The sequence below is a fragment of the Myodes glareolus genome, chromosome 14, assembly GCF_982192425.1.
Source record: "Myodes glareolus chromosome 14, mMyoGla1.1, whole genome shotgun sequence".
NCBI classification, from domain to species: Eukaryota; Metazoa; Chordata; class Mammalia; order Rodentia; family Cricetidae; genus Myodes; species Myodes glareolus.
This window is the reverse complement of record NC_142039.1, coordinates 27,854,683-27,868,076: the sequence shown is the minus strand read 5'-3', so window position 1 is coordinate 27,868,076 and position 13,394 is coordinate 27,854,683.

Here is a 13,394-nt window from a genome sequence, read left to right as displayed (position 1 = left end):
TCTCCCCTTGTTAGCGTGCTGCCTGGTTAACTCTGACTCTGAATCTTTATTTCATGCAGGGGTATTTGTTCGTGCTTACGATCTAGAGCTCACCTCTAATGCATTGAGTCGAATGTCTGTATGATGCCCCGTCCGTGATAAATCTCTGACTTTATTCCTAGCAGCGGCATCTTCTGTATCATTTAATTTTCACCTCTGCCTGATACTTTGTCTCATTCTTGCTATTGCAGCTGAAATTATTTTATCTCATGTTGAGTTAAACATAAAACATCTTCTCTTCTTCCCCCACTTTCCATTCTCAACCTTCAGATTCACCTTCTGCAGAGATTCACTTAACTATTAATATGTATAATATTTCTGGCAACAACATTTGCATGCCTGTATCAAGGGCCGATGACTGACAAAAGCTACATTCCTGGAGGTGTGAAAAGTCTTTTGCTTGAAGTTTGAAGTCATCACTAGGTCAGACTTATTTCTGTTCTCAAACAGTTTATTGTTCACTATAAAATTTAAGGTATGCTTTTGATTTCTATGATGAATACAGTTAGCTTTATTGCTAAATAGAATAATGCCATGTGACTGAAACTGATACCCTCTCCAACGTCTGCATGGCATTCTGACTCAGACACAAGGCGATTTTATCATGGGAAAAGGGTCACTTGGGTTGGAACTTTAAAAACACCTGAAGCAGAGATTTCTGGGGAGAGATGCAGATGAAGCACTAAGACTATGTAATTTCATTAAACAAGATTTTTGCAAACTATTTTTATTTGTGACAAATCACACTTACAAGAATTTACTATTAAAACAGAATTGGACACATTTCTGTAGCCCTTGTAGTGTTAGAGTCTCATGTTTTTCGTATGGAAGTGATGGCCAATGTCCCTGCCATGACAATAGGATTTTATTTCATTCTGGTATAAAAACATTTCACTCACATGCTCCATCAGTCTCAGTCCAGCTGGCCTTGGTGAGCTACCATTAGATCAGCTCCACTGTCTCAGTGGGTGGGTGCACCCCTCGCGGTACTGGGACTGGTAGAGCATGTGATCAGGCAGGACTCTCTGAATGTGGCTGACAAGGAGGGCTGACTGAGAAGCCAAGGACAATGGCACTGGGTTTTGATTCTACTGCATGTACTGGCTTTGTAGGAGCCTAGTCTGTTTGGATGCTTACCTTTCTAGACCTGGATGGAGCGGGAGGACCTTGGACTTCCCACAGGGCAGGGAACCCTGACTACTCTTAGGACTGGAGAAAGAGGGGGAGGGGGAAGGGGAAGGGGAAGGGGGAGAGAAATGGGAGGAGGGGAGAAGGTGGAAATTTTTAATAATAATAAATAATAATAATAATAAAAATTAAAACAAAACAAAAAACAAAACAAAAATCATTTCACTCTTTTGGGAAATGATGACACTATCACCTGGGATCTGAAACGCAGTGTTTTGCTCTGGTGTCCTAAGTGGGTAAGCAGAAGTTGTCTATTGTGACCATGGGGAAGAAAGTGTGGTTTCTGACCAGTGATGGATGGCAGAATCTTGTCCTTTAACTGTTAACAAGAAGAAACCTCAGAGCTCTGTTTATACTTGACTCTGTTCCCTCCACGACACTTTAAATAAATGTCCCTTTGGTCTTTTCTACTAATATTATCAAGCAAGAAATCTATACTATTGGCTCAGGATAAGTGTTGTCACTGGTCCACCATTTCCCTAGCATATTTTGTAGGCAAGACAGTATTGTAGATCAAAAGGTTGTGACTGGATTGTTGTTTATGTTTCTCTTTTGGTAGCCTTCAGAGTACTTTCCCAAACCAAAGAAATTAGAACTTAGGGATGAAAATTCTATGTAAACACCAGCTGGACCTCTCTATATTCAATGATTTGTGTGGATGTTGTCTTCAACAATACTTTACCACACCAAAGAAACTAGATCTTAGGGATGAAGATTCTATGTAAGCACCGGCTGGACCTCTCCACGTTCAATGATTTGTGTGGATGTTGACTTCAGCAATGGGGCCTTGCTGTCAGTTTATTGGATAACAACCTAACGTTTTGGCGACAGCTTGGATTGTTTGGACTGTTACATGGTAACCCTTTTGCCAACAACTCAATTGGATATAACCTAGTTCTAGTACCGGAAGCTTCATTTGGTGAAAAGGGATGGCCATTTGGGATTCCATCTCTTTCATTATTTGGAGAATTTATTAGAATTGCCTTTGTATATTTTAGGAAGTTTCCACTGTAATAGGTTTCCATACCACCCCTCAAATGCACCTCAATTCTGTCTATCCCATTTTCTCTCCCTAAACCTCATCTCCCTTCACCTCCTCATCTGATCCTCTCATTCCCGTTCTCCCACCCCCAGTTCATTCATAAAACCTATTTTATTTCCCCCTCCCATGGAGATCTATGTGTCTCTTTTCCCTTTATAACTAACCTCTCTGGGTATATGGATTATAGCTTGGTTATAATTTATTTCATGGCTAATATCCTTAAATAAGCAAATACATATTCTGCTATATTCATAAGTCAATGCATTCATTATTCAGGCATATAGAGAAGCTTCTTGCTGCAGCAAATGGGAACAAATACAGAGATCAAAAGCTAGACATTGCATACACACACACACACACACACAGAGAGAGAGAGAGAGAGAGACAGAGACAGAGACAGAGACAGAGAAAGAGAGACAGAGACAGAGACAGAGACAGGCAGAGACAGAGAACACACAGCTATAGACGGAATGTCTCCATCAACCACCCTCCCCAAAGAGCTCAGGGAATCCTGTGGGAGAGGAGGGAGGAAGAGAATAAGAGCCAGAGGGGATGGAGGACTCCAGAAGAGCAAGGCCCTCTGAATCAACTGAGAAAAGCTCATATGAACTCACAGACTGAAGCAGCAAGTACAGTGGCTACGTGGATCTGCACCAGGTCCTCTGCATATTTATTTAACTTTAGGTTTAGTGTTTGTGGGACTCCCAAGTGTGTAAGTGTATGGGTCTTTGATTCTCGTGTCTTCTCTTGGCCTATTTCTCTCCTGTTGATTTGCCTGGTTCAACTTTGATGTGATTGTTTATTATATTTTATTGTGTTTTGGTTTGTTGTCATCTCTTCGAAGCCTGTTCTCGTCTAATGAGAGACAGGAAGTGGATCCAGATGGGAGGGGAGGTGAAGAGGAACTGGGAGAAGTAGAAGGAGGTGAAACTGTAGTCAGGATCTATTAAGAGAAAAGAAAGTATTTTCAGTTGGGGGGGGGAGAGTAAATATATCTGAGTCTAAGTGAAAAAATTTTCATTTTCATTATTTATTCCTATTTGCAATGTCTCTAATCTGATTTAATATGCCTGAGTATTTGAGGATAATTGTCTCCTCTCTGATGCAGGGTAGGGTTATTTGCAGTCCAGGTAGTAATAATAAAATTATTATATTTGAGTATGAAACAAAAAGCTTCGCGGTAATAAACCTCAGGGACATAGAATAGTGTATAATTAGCTTCCTCAAATTCTGTCTTCTACAACAGAGTTATGAATATAAGACAAGGTCTTTTCCATATCTTGCAAAGCAAGAGAGGCTTTCACATCTGTAAACCTGGTGTCCATTCCTGTGTGTTCACCTCCAGATTTGTCATTGTTGAATACCTTCCTCCTTGGAGTATCCGGGCTCCCCTGGCTCCACTTTCTCTTAGTTCCCACCTATCACTAGTGCTTATTTTGGTGAGGCTTAGTCTTCCTCCATTCTCTACTTTCAGATCAAGATTTAGTACCAAGCCCCCTGGTTTCTTTCTAGACTCACCTGTTTGAAGGTCCTATTATTTCCAGTATTTTTACATGTGCCCTGTACAACTTGGCATCGTAGTGCCATCTTTTCATTGCTTTCAGTTTTTGTAGGTGTTTATAGTTTTCCTGCCTAAAACACTTTGATTTTGTTTCCTTTTTATTGTATTTCATTATATAAAACACTTTTTAAATTTAGACGTTTTGATATTTTCCCCTCCCCCAAGTTCTTTCAGATCCTTCTCCCATCCAACTTCAAGTTCATTCTAAATAAATAAATATATAAGTAAGTAAACAAACAAATAAATAAATAACAGAAATCCAATACAACAACAAAATGTCCCCAAACCAGGAAAACAAAATAAAATAACACTCAAGCATGAAGAAAACAAATAAGACCCCCAAAACAAAATAAAACAAAACTCAGCGAAGGGGCACTGATCTAGCAGACATCCTTCGGAGGTGTGAGTTTGCTCCTGGCCCGCGGCAAAAGCCCGGCAAGGAGGAGTTCAGACTTTCCCTGACCTCCTTGACACCCTGGTCACCCTGCAGGGGTGGCTCAAACCTGCTAAGCTCTCCTGCTTCCTAGCCTAGCTTTCACCCAGGTACCCCTTCCCCTATTCCTTCCTTCCCTGTGGGGCCATAAAATTTCCCCAGCTCAGTTGCCTTCTGCGCTGGGCCTGGGCTGTAAGTGCAACCCAGCAGGAGGCAGTTCCTGTGTTTCCATAGCCTACCTGAGGTAAGGTAGGCCCTGTGTCAGCTCAGCGACATTCCTGGCCAGCAAGGGGTACTGATCCTCTAGCAGACATCCATCGGAGGGGTGAGTTTGCTCCTGGCCTGTGGCAGAAGCCCAGCAAGGAGGAGTTCAGACTTTCCCTGACCCCCTTGACTCCCTGGTCACACTGTAGGGGTGGCTCCACCCTGCTAAGCTCTCCCACCTCCTATCCCAGCTTTCACCCAGGTATCCTTTCTCTATTCCTCCCTTCCCCCTGGGGCTGTAAAATTTCCCCAGCTCAGCTGCCTTGCACACTGAGCCTGGGCTGTAAGCGCAACCCGGCAGGAGGCAGTTCCTGTGTTTCAATAGCCTGCCTGAGGAAAGGTAGGCCTTCTGTCATTGAAGTCCCTGTACAACAAGGGAACCTGACCCAGTATCAGAAGATCCAATAGAGAGCATTTGAAGAAACAGATGGGCAGACGCCAAGGCAAGAACTCCTCCAACAATCTGAAAAACAACATGAAAACACCAGATTCCAGCGACCTTACAATAGAAGGACTTGAACACCTTATTCCAGAAGAAGTGGGAAAAAGTGCCATTATGAAAGCAATAGAGTCCCTTAAACAGGATATGAATAACTCCCTTAAAGAATTGGATGAGAAGTATAACAAAAAGTTTGAAGAAATGAGTAAAAAAATGGATGAAAAGTATAACAAAAAATTTGAAGAGATGAGTAAATTCGTGAATGATACCCTGGGAAACCAAGAAATACAATCAAACAGGTAATGGGAGCAGTTCAAGAATTGAAAACTGTAATGGAGGCAATGAAGAAAACACAAACCAAGGGCCGGCTGGATATGGAAAATCTAGGTAAATGAACAGAGACTACAGAATCAAGCATAACCAATAGAATGTAAGAGATAGAAGAACGAATCTCAGATTCTGAAGATACCATAGAGAAAATAAAGGCTCTGATCAAAGAAAATGGCAAATCCAACAAATTCTCATCACAAAACATTCAAGAAATCTGGGACAGAATAAAAAAAAAAACCAAATCTAAGAAAAATAGGGATTGAAGAAAGAGAAGAACTGCAGATCAAAGGCCCAAAAAATATATTCAACAAAATTACAGAAGAAAACTTTCCCAGCCTAAAGAACGATATTCCTATGAAGGTTCAAGAAGCATACAGAACACCGAATAGACTGGATCAAAAAAAAAATCCCCTCGCCATATAATAATCAAAACACAAAACATTCAGATTAAAGAAAGAATATTAAGAGCTGCAAAGGAAAAAGGTCAAGTAACTTATAAAGGAAAACCTATCAGACTTACACCGAACTTCTCTATGGAAACCATGATAGTCAGAAGGTCGTGGATAGAGGTACTGCAGAAACTAAGAGACCATGGATGCAAACCCAGACTACTATACCCAGCCAAGCTATCGTTCACTATCAACGGAGAAAACAAAATATTCCAGGATAAACACAAATTTAAACTATTCATAGCCACAAATCCAGCCTTATAGAAAGGAATAGAAGGAAAATCGCAACCAAAGGAATCCAACATTGCCAACACTGCCTACAATAACTCAGACATCTAGTGACCCTTCACAACCACAACTCAAAGAAGGGAAACACACAAACTCTACTACACACACACACACACAAAATGATAACCGGAGTCAACAACCACTGGTCATTAATATCACAATATTAATGGACTCAACTCACCTATAAAAAGGCACAGACTAAGAGATTGGATGTGAAAACAGGATCCAACATTCTGCTGTTTACAAGAAACACATCTCAACCACAAAGACAGACATCTACTCAGAGTAAAGGGTTAGGAAAAGTTTTCTCAAGCAAGTGGATCTAAGAAACAAGCAGGTGTGGCCATTCTAATTTCCAACAAAATTGACTTCAAACTAAAATCAATCAGAAGAGATGGAGACGGACATTTTATACTCATGACAGGAACAATTCATCAGGAGGAAGTCTCAATCCTGAATATCTATGCCCCTAATATAAAAGCACCCCCTTATGTAAAAGAAAGACTTCTAGAACTCAAGGCAGTCATCAATACACACACACTAATAGTAGGAGACTTCAACACACCTCTCTCACCAATGGACAGGTCAATCAGACAGAAACCCAAAGAGAAATAAGAGAATTAATAGAGGGATTAACAAATATCTATAGAACATTCTACCCAAATAGGAAAGAATATACCTTCTTCTCTGCAGCTCATGAAACCTTCTCGAAAATTGACCACATACTCGGTAACAAAGCAAACTTCCACAGATACAAAAAAATATTAGTAACCACCTGTGTCTTGTCGGATCACCATGGAATAAAGTTAGAATTCAATAACAATTTTAACACCAGAAAGCCTACAAACTCATTGAAGTTGAACAGTCAACTACTGAAGCACCCCTGGGTCAAGGAAGAAATAAAAAAAGAAATTAAAGTCTTCCTTGAATTTAATGAAAATAAAGACACAACATACTCAAACCTATGGGGCACAATGAAAGCAGTGCTAAGAGGAAAGTTCATAGCACTAAGTGCCCAATTAAAGAAAACAAAGAAAGCACACATTGGAGACTTAACAGCACACCAGAAAGCTCTAGAAAAAAAGAAGCAGATTCACCCAGGACGAGTAGAAGACTGGAAATAATCAAATTGAGGGCTGAAATCAACAAAATAGAAATACAGAAAAGAATCCAAAGAATCAACGAAACAAAAAGTTGGTTCTTGGAGAAAATCAACAAGATTGACAAACCCCTAGCCAAACTAATCAAATGGCAGAGAGAGAACACTCAAATTAATAAGATCAGAAATGAAAAGGGGGACATAACAACAGACACAGAGGAAATTCAGAGAATCATTATATCTTACTACAAAAGCTTATATGCCACAAAGTTGGAAAAGTACAAGAAATTTGCTGGTTTTTAGATAAGTACCATTTATCAAAGTTAAATCAAGACCAGGTAAACAATCTAAATAGACCTGTTAGTCGTGAAGAATTAGAAGCTGTTATCAAAAACCTCCCTACCAAAAAAAGCTCAAGACCAGATGGTTTCAATGCAGAATTCTAACAGAACTTCCAAGAAGTGCTAATACCTATACTCCTTAATGTATTTCACAATATAGAAACAGAAAAGTCATTGCCAAATTATTTTTATGAAGCTTCAGTTACCCTGATACCAAAACCACATAAAGATACAACCAAGAAAGAGAATTGCAGGCCAATCTCACTCATGAACATCTACGCGAAAATTCCCAATAAATTACTGGCAAACCGAATCCAAGAACACATTAGAAAAATATCCATTATGATCAAGTAGGCTTCATCCTAGCGATGCAGGGCTGGTTCAACATACGCAAATCTATCATTGTAATTCATCATATAAATAAAATGAAAGAAAAAAACCATATGATCATTTAATTAGATGCTGAAAAAGCATTTGACAAAATTCAACATCCCTTTATGATAAAGGTATTGAAGAGATTGGGGATACAATAATCATACCTAAATATAATAAAAGCTATTTACAGCAAGCCGACAGCTAACATCAAACTGAATGGAGAGAAACTCAAAGCCATTCCATTGAAATCATGAACACGACAAGGCTGTCCACTCTCTCCATACCTCTTCAATATAGTGCTTGAAGTTCTAGCAATAACAATACGACAACATAAGGGGATCAAGGGGATTTGGATTGGAAGGAAGAAGTTAAATTCTCGTTATTTGCAGATGATATGATAGTGTACATAAGCGACCCCAAACACTTTTCCAAAAAACTCCTGCAGCTGACAAACACCTTTAGTAATGTGGCAGGGCACAAGATCAACTCCAAAAAATCAGTTGCCCTCCTATACACAAAGGATAAAGAAGCAGGGAGGGAAATCAAAGAAACTTCACCTTTCACAATAGCCACAAATAGCATAAAATATCTTGGGATAACTCTGACCAAGGAAGTGAAAGACCTATTTGACAAGAACTTTAAGTCTTTGAAGAAAGAAATTGAAGAGGATACCAGAAAATGGAAAGAACGCCCCTGCTCGTGGATTGTGAGGATCAACATAGTAAAAATGGCAATTCTACCAAAAGCAATCTATAGATTCAATGCAATCCCCATCAAAATCCCATCAAACTTCTTCACAGACCTTGAGAGAACAATAATCAACTTTATATGGAAAAACAAAAAACCCAGGATAGCCAAAACAATCTTATACAATAAAGGAACTTCTGGAGGCATTACCATCCCTGACTTCAAACTCTATTACAGAGCTATAATATTGAAAACAGCTTGGTATTGGCATAAGAACAGAGAAGTCGACCTTTGGAATTGAATAGAAGACCCAGATATTAACCCACAAACCTATGAACACTTGATTTTTGACAAGGGAGCTAAAGATATGCAATGGAAGAAGGAAAGTATCTTTAACAAATGGTGCTGGCATAACTGGATGTCAACCTGTAGAAGAATGAAAGTAGATCCTTATCTATCACCATGCACAAAAATCAAGTCCCAATGGACTAAAGACCTCAACATTAATCTGTCCATTTTGAACCAGATAGAAGAGAAAGTGGCAAGTAGTCTACAAGATATAGGCACAGGAGACCACTTCCTAGGTAGAACCCCAGTAGCACAGATAATAAGAGAATCAATGAATAAATGGGACCTCCTGAAACTGAGAAGCTTCTGTAAAGCAAAGGACACTGTTGGTAAGACAAAAAGGCTACCTTCTGACTGGGAGAAGATCTTCACCAAGACAAAGGTATGATCTCCAAAATATACAAAGAACTCAAGAAACTAGACACTAAAACTCTAATATACCCAATTAAAAAAATGGGGTACTCATCTGAACAGAGAATTCTCAACAGAAGAACTTCGAATGGCCAAAAGACACTTAAGGTCATGCTCAACATCCTTAGCGATTAGGGAAATGCAAATCAAAACAACTATGAGATACCATTTTACACCGGTCAGATTAGCTAAAGTCAAAAACACCAATGATAGCCTATGTTGGAGAGGATGTGGAGAGAGGGGAACACTCATCCATTGTTGGTGGCAATGCAAACTCGTGCAGCCACTGTGGAAATCAGTGTGGCAATTTCTCAGGAAACTGGGAGTCAACCTCCCTCAGGACCCAGCAATTCCACTCTTGGGAATATACCCAAGAGATGCCCTATCATACCAGAAAAGCATTTGTTCAACTATGTTCATAGCAGCACTATTTGTAATAACCAGAACCTGGAAATAACCTAGGTGCCCCTCAATAGAAGAATGGTTAAAGAAGGTGTGGAACATATATACATTAGAGTTTTACTCAGCGGTAAAAAACAATGACATCTTGAATTTTGCATGCAAATTGATAGAAATAGAAAACGCTTTACTGAGTGAGGTAACCCAGACCCAAAAAGAGGAATATGGTATGTACTCACTCATAAGTGGATTCTAGCCATAATTAAAGGTCTTTGGGCCTATTATTCGTGATCCGAGAGAAGTCAAATAAGAAGGTGAACCTGAAGAAAATCATGTAGTTATCCTTCAGGAGATTGGAAGTAGACAAGAGTGCCAGGCAACCTTGGGTGCACGGGGGGTGGGGGGGCGGTGGATGGAAAGGGAGAGGGTTAGAGAGAAGGGAGTAGAGGAGGATTGAAGAAAGCTTGGGGGATTGGGATGGGGGAGGGAGGAGGGATGGATATGGGAGCAGGCAAGTATATATCTCAACTAAGGGAGCCATTTTAGGGGTTACAAGAGACTTGATTCTAGAGGGGTTCCCAGGTCCAAGGAGAGATCCCCAGATTGTTTCCTGGACAGCAGAGGAGAGGGTGCCTGAACTGACCTTGGCCCATAACCATACTGATGAATATTTTGCATATCACCATAGAACCTTCATCTGGCGATGGATGGAGATAGAGACAGAGACTCACATTGGAAAACTGGACTTAACTCCCTAGGTCCAAATGAGAAGCAGAAGGAGGGAGAACGTGAGCAAGGAAGGCAAGATCAGAGGGAACCTTCACCCAATGATGGATGGAGATTGAAACAGAGACCCACACTGGAGCACTGGATTGAGCCCCCAATGTGCAAATGAGGAGCAGAAGGAGGGAGAACATGAACAAAAAAGGCAGGACCATGAGGAGTGCATTCAGCCACTGATACAAGGGGACTGATCTAATGAGAGTTCACCAAGGCCAGCTGGATTGGGACTGGGACTGAGTGAGTACGTGATCAAACCGGATTCTCTGAATGTGGCCGAATTCTCTGAATGTGGCTGGTACAGGGACTATCTTAGAAGTCATTGATAATGGCACTGGGACTCGTTTTGTCTGCATGTACTGGGTTTTTGGGATTCAGTCTGTTTGGATGCTCACCTTCCTTGACCTGGAGGGAGGGGGGAAGAACTTGAACTTCCCACAGGGCAGGAAACCCTGACTGCTCTTAGGGCTGGAGAGGGAGTGGGGAGAGTGGGAGGGTTTTGGGAGGAGGGGCGAAAATGGAAACTTTTATAAATTAATTTTAAAAAAGTTGCTTACTTCTTATTTACTTATGCAATATTATATCCTTCTGGAGTCTTTGATGAAATTGAAGAATGGTTATTTATAGTTATAATTATAATTTTCCTTAGTTATGATAAAAGATAAATTAGATATATTGTAACTGTAATTCTTGATTTATAACTGTTTTTGCTATATGTAATTTTACTATTTTAAAATAAAAGCCTTCTTTTTTGTTTAAACAAAAAAAGGGGAAATGATAGAGGAGGGTCTTCTTTCTATGTGTTACTTTCATTGGTTAATAAACTGCCTCGACCTTTGATAGGACAACAGCATTGATAGGCGGAGTAGACAGACTAGAATGCGGGGAGGAAAAAGGCAGTGAGACAGTCGCCATGACTCTCTCTCCAAGAAAGACGCAGGTTAGGACCGTACCCAGTAAGCCATCACTCATGGTGCTACACAGATTATTAGAAATGGTTAGATCAATATGTAAGAGTTAGCCAATAAGAGGAAACAGATAATGAGCCAGGCAGTGTTTAAATGAATACAGTTTCCATGTAATTATTTTGGGGGCAAAGCTAGCCAGGCAGCCAGGAGCTTGGCAGGACGAAAAGCAGCCTGCCATTCCTTCTACATGGTTATATGACTCAGGCCTGGCCAATCAGAACATCATACTACCTAGGACACAGTGATTGGCTCAACAATAGCCTCGTGACTAGTCAGGGCAAAGGAGCTGAAGATACTCAGAGATAGGACTTTCTGTGAGGCTGACTGGAACTAAATGTCCTCTTCTCACAGGGTGGAAGGACAGGATGGGCTGATGCTGCCTGGGCTCCTTCTTCTGAACCAGGACAAGATGAGATGGTGAGCTCCTGAGAGCCTCCTTTGAACAGAAGCCACAAAAAAAGAATAGAGAGAAGAAGGGCAGAAGGAGGAGGGAGAAATTTTTGAAGGAAAATTGAGCCAAAATCAATCTGTGTTGGGGGCAACCCTGTAGGAAAACCAATTGTGGGACGGGCGAGAAGGCATGGAGTCAACCACATAGACTCTGGAAGTCTGGTGACCAGGAAAAGTCAACTCCTTTATGGAGAGTATGGGCAGGCCTCTCATATCCCATCCCAAGGTCCCATTGGCTCAGGTGACCAATTCTTCTGTGTTGTTCTTCTTTCACTGACATCTCTGGTCACGTGTCCATTAGTCAGCACTCTCTGGGTATAGCAGCAGGCCTTCGATTGGTTCAGGGAGGAAGTTCCCACCATGCATGCTCATGTGGGCTGGTTTTGGCAGGACAGCTGAGGCTTGGGTAGGCTGGTTTTGGCAGGACAGCTAAGGCTTAGGAAGGCTGACCGACAGTTTCTCCTACAATCTAGGACCAGAAGCTCCTCTCTTTTTTTGGCTAGTATTAATATTTATTGCCCACATTTGGCTTTTATAGTTACTAATGAATATCCAGATATTTACATGAAGCATTAACAACAGAGGGAAAAAATCATATATGTACTACTTTCTCTATTTAAATTGAACTTGCAAAGTATACTAATAAAAACATTTTTCTTAGATATATACAAAAAATAACAAAGAACAAATAACAAGTAACCAAATTTAAAAAAGTTCTTAACCTAGCAGAGGGTCTTCTGTGGGGTGAGCTGGCTTCGGGCGTGGCAGGGTCCCGGCGAGGAAGAGCTTGGGCGTTCCCCGACCCCATAGACGCCCAGGTCGCCCTGCAGTGCTGGCTACCCCCTCCCGCCTGCCATCCCTGCTCCCATCCAGCAGGGGCCCTGACTTCTAGCAGAGGACCATCGGTGGGGTGAGTTTCCTTCGGGCCGTGGCAGGGTCCCGGTGAGGAGGAGCTTGGGTGTTCCCCGACCCCATAGACGCCCAGGTCGCCCTGCAGTGCTGGCTACCCCCTCCCGCCTGCCATCCCAGCTCCCATCCAGGTACGAATTCCTATATTTCTCCCTTCCCTCTGGGGCCATAAAATTTTCCCCAGCTCAGCTGCCTTGCAAGCTGAGCCTGCATTGTAAGCGCATCCAGGAAAGAGGGAGTGCCTGTGCTTCAATAGCCTGCCTGAGGAAAGGTGGGCATTCTGTCAGTGAAGTCCCTGCCCAAGAAGGGAACCTGACCCGGTAACAGAAGTTCCAATAGAGAACATTTGAAGTAAGAGATGGGCAGACGCCAAGGCAAGACCTCATCCAACAATCTGAAAAACAACATGAAAACACCAGATCCCAAGGACCCTACAACAGAAAAGCTTGAACACCTTAACCCAGAAGAAGTGGAAAAAAGTGCCATTATGAAAGCAATAGAGTCCCTTAAACAGGATATGAATAACTCCCTTAAAGAATTGGATGAGAAATATAACAAAAAGTTTGAAGAAATGAGTATAGAAATTGATGAGAA